At 56.6% G+C, this 3,938-nt stretch overlaps 1 non-coding gene across 1 annotated transcript; it reads right to left on the bottom strand.

Moving 5' to 3' along the window:
- Window positions 1-3,089: 3,089 nt before the first annotated feature.
- On the bottom strand, window positions 3,090-3,197 carry LOC146812291 (U6 spliceosomal RNA). Its single transcript, XR_014967150.1, has one exon. It is a non-coding gene; the product is annotated as a U6 spliceosomal RNA (small nuclear RNA).
- Window positions 3,198-3,938: the final 741 nt, after the last annotated feature.

The raw sequence follows: 3,938 nt of genomic DNA, 5'->3' as shown, positions 1-3,938 counted from the left end.
CTCGGAGTAATGAAGATTACCGGTAAGTAATCGGGGCATTACCTCCTCGTTAGTCTTCCTCGCCACATGACTAACAAAGTGAGCACATACCAAAGCCAAACGGCTTCATGAAAACTCACAAAACACCAACAGACCAGAGGGCAAAACCCAACAGGCCAGAACGAGCGGAAGGACCACCCAGGGGAGAGGCAACCACGAGCAGGACGAACCAGCCCGGGACCGAAAGACACCGGGAAGGACAAAAACCCGGACCCCAGTGACACGAAGTGCCGGCAGGAACCACGCCGAAGCAAAGGCCCAAATGGGACAGAGAAAAACTCCGGACCAGACCGCACGGAGCCAAAGGTCACAGAAAACAGAGCCCAGAGATCAAGACGGCCAACACCGACCAACGGACATCCCGAAAGAGGGCAACAAAAACCCCCTTAAAAAAAAATATAGGGAAACCGAATGAACAGAGGGCAACCCCACCACAGCGACCCAACAAAAAAAAGGCACAGCCGAAAGGGAGAAGCCGAGTGACAAACACAGCAACCCCGCAAGGGAGAACACCACCCGCGAGAGAGCCGGAACCAAAAGAGGAACGGGGCAGCGGAACCAGACGGAAGCAAACTGGCAAGTGCCGCAAGAAAGGGAAAGGGGCGCAGAAGAGAAACAGAAGGGTAAACAAACCCCAGTCACCCAAAGGGCCCCCCGGAAGGGACCGCGACCCCAAGGAGAGAACCCAGGCCAAGAAGAGTTTGAAATTATGCCAACTTAAGGCACTTTGACAGCGTTCGCGGGACTCAAACCCTTGTCCTGTGAGAGCCTTGATAACCAGAGGCACAAGACATACCATTGAGCTATAGCTCCTGGTTGTAACAAGGGAACAAACAGACCCAGGAAGGTGACAGAAACGACACCGAAGAGACCAGGTCACCAAGGGGACTCAACCAGGCCACCGCCGAAAGCGGAGAACCCACAAGACCACCCACGCACAGAAGGCAGGGAAAAGGCCGCGCCACGGACCGAGCCCGCGCCACACAGTGACCAAGCGAGACGCCGAAACGAGCACCCACCAAAGGCGAGAAGGGCCGGGCGATCCAGAAACTCCGGCTGAACAAGGAATGAGAAGGCCGAAGAGCTAACACCGGAGACCCCAAGGGAGCAAACAGCACCAATGGGACCCAGAAGAACACCGTCACACAGGCAGCCACAAACATGGGCGAACACAGTAAACACCAGGGAGCCCAAGGCAGGGGAAAACCCCAGAGCAACCAAGGAACGGCAAACAGAAGCCAGACTGGAAAATTACCCTGAGCGAAAACCACAGACTCAGTTCCAACACAGGAATCAGAGAGCAGAACATCACAAGGGCGGCGACAACCAACAAAACGGCCAACAACGTAACAACCACAAACGGATGAACGGCAGAGGGGACTCAACAGGAACAGCATTCTACCAAGAAACCGAACCCAGGCCCCTGCAGGAGACGCAGAAGTCCACAGCAGCACCAAAACCTCCCAGCCGTACCAAGACAGAAGCGGGAAGAGGCCGGGCAAACCGAACCAAGGAAGGACCCGAGGCACCGAGACCAACCGGAAAGAGAAAAACAGCCCGGTAACAAGACTGCAAGGAACGTCACACGAAAACGCGTGGAAACCTAGTGCGGGGGACAAGCGAATGGCACCTGAAAAGTACCAGGCGGAGTACACCAGCCGCCGAAGCGAGCACCCAAAACACCAAACGAGGATGGCCCCAACCAAGTCAGACAACCCCATAAGAGAACGACAGTGTGACAACTCAAGACATGTATAAGAGTCCGAAAATTCCATGCCAACAAATGACACTGCGACAAACAATTGCGGGAAACGAACCCTTGTCCTGTGAGAGCCACGAAAACCAGAGAAACAAGACACACCAATGAGCAAAAGTACCTGGTAGCGGGACACAACGAGAACACAGGCACAAGACAAACCACTGCGCCACAGCACCCGGTCCAACAGAAAAAGGGAGGCAAGAACCAACCGCCGAGACAGGGAGCAGGAAGAGGAGGGAGCGGCACAGCCGCAAACCCGAACCTGACAGGGAGACACCAAAAAGGACCCCAAAGCCCACAGCACCCGGAAGACCCAGGTGGGCCCCCAACCGGGCACAAACCAGGCCAGACCCTGCAAAACCGCAGAAATCAGACCAGGCCATGCGAAACCAGGGCGGAAAGGCACGAAAGTACCGAGGCACAGAGCGGACACCGCCGGCAAGCCGAAAACCAACCGAGCCCCGCGCCCCAAACAGACAGAGGGGGCCGAGGGACTCACACGCACCGAGGCGCAACAGTTGGAAAAACATAGAAGCCCACAGCCGCCCCCACAGTGAGGGGCAGCCAAACGCCAAACCCCAGAGCCCGCTATAGCAGGGCAGTAAGCACAAGGCGGCGGGGAGGGGGGAGGGCAGGGCCGCGACGGCCAGAAGGAGGAGGAACCAGCAAGAGGACCCGACAAAACAGGGCCCCCACCCGGGAACCCCGAACCAACCGGGGCAGAGCAGCAGGAGTGGGAAGTGAGGGAAGACAACACCTCGTCAGCGCGCAGGAAGAACAGCGAAGTAAAAAACAAACAACCGCCCACAACCTCCACCGCCCGTACCCGAAGGGAATGTGGGCGGCACATCTCACCCCCACAGAGCCAAAGCGACAGACAGAGCAAGAGGAGAAACAGAGGCGCCCGAAGCGGACGCAACAGAGCACCAAGCCACCAGGCCAACGGCACACAACAACGCACCCAACCCGCATGGCACAGTAGCCAAGGGAGGGAAAAACAGAACCGGAGGAGGAAGAGGCAAGCACCCAGCCAGCACCCCCAACCACCAGGACAGAACACGCGTACCGCAAAAGTGAAGCAAAGCCTCAAAGCAGAGTACCGAAAGACTGCCACCCAAGACCCATAGACAGCGATATGCATGACTCGAACCCAAGTCCCGAGACAGCCCTGATAACCAGAGGCACAAGACCAACCATAGCCCCGGGAGGGGTGATCCGGCAAACCCCGACCCGTGCAAAAGCAACCGGATCATGGAAAACCGAGAAGCCCCAGAAGCAGGACAAAACAACTGTACATACGGAACGCAGCACGAATTTGCGAGCCACCCATGCGCAGGGGCCCTGCAAAAACAACCCTGCATCGATCCAAATATAGTAAACGTGCTGCTGAAGCGAGCACACACCAACCACAGAAGGATCACAAAAAAAAAGAGACGACCGGCGGCCAGCCGACCCATGACACTTTGACAGTGATTGCGGGACTCGAACCTCTGTCCTGTGAGACCCATTATAACCACAGGCACAAGACATACCAACGAGCTAAAGCTCCCGGACCACAAGAGAAGACAACAGCACCAAGAGTAAGAAAAAGCAGCAAACGCACGACAACACCAAGGTATTAACCTCATGCATGTGCAAACCCACAATAGAAGTCTAGTACAATGACAGTGTAGGAAAACCACACAGAACCTGCGTAGTCGGAAAGCGCACGAATACCACTACAGGAATGCTGGCGCTGAACAACAGAAGAATAGGTGACACCCAACTCAAAGGGACACATTCAACGACCCCAGACAGAAGAGAGGACCGAGCGGACCCGCCGGGAACCGAACCCGTGACCCGGGACCAAGAACCAAGGAGGGATCCAAGTGAGGACGGAAAGGGGAGGAGGGACCAGGCCACGAGCGCACATTCAAGCCGCCGAAACAGCGGACCGAACCATGTCCTGAAAGGACTGCAGGGCAATCGAGTCCGGAGGAGCCCGGGAGGGCAGGACATCCCCATCCTGCAGGAAGCGCGTACCAGCATGACAACCCAAAAGTAAAGACACATGTGTCAGAAGCGGGACACGAACCCACGCCGCCAGAGGAGACCGTGTCTCACTGCCATCCAGACACGAAAGAAAACCCTCGGCGCCCAA

The sequence above is a fragment of the Triturus cristatus genome, chromosome 7 (genome assembly GCF_964204655.1).
Source record: "Triturus cristatus chromosome 7, aTriCri1.1, whole genome shotgun sequence".
In the NCBI taxonomy this organism is placed as follows: domain Eukaryota; kingdom Metazoa; phylum Chordata; class Amphibia; order Caudata; family Salamandridae; genus Triturus; species Triturus cristatus.
Note: the sequence above shows the minus strand (reverse complement) of the source record. Positions and strands in the feature narration are given on the sequence as shown.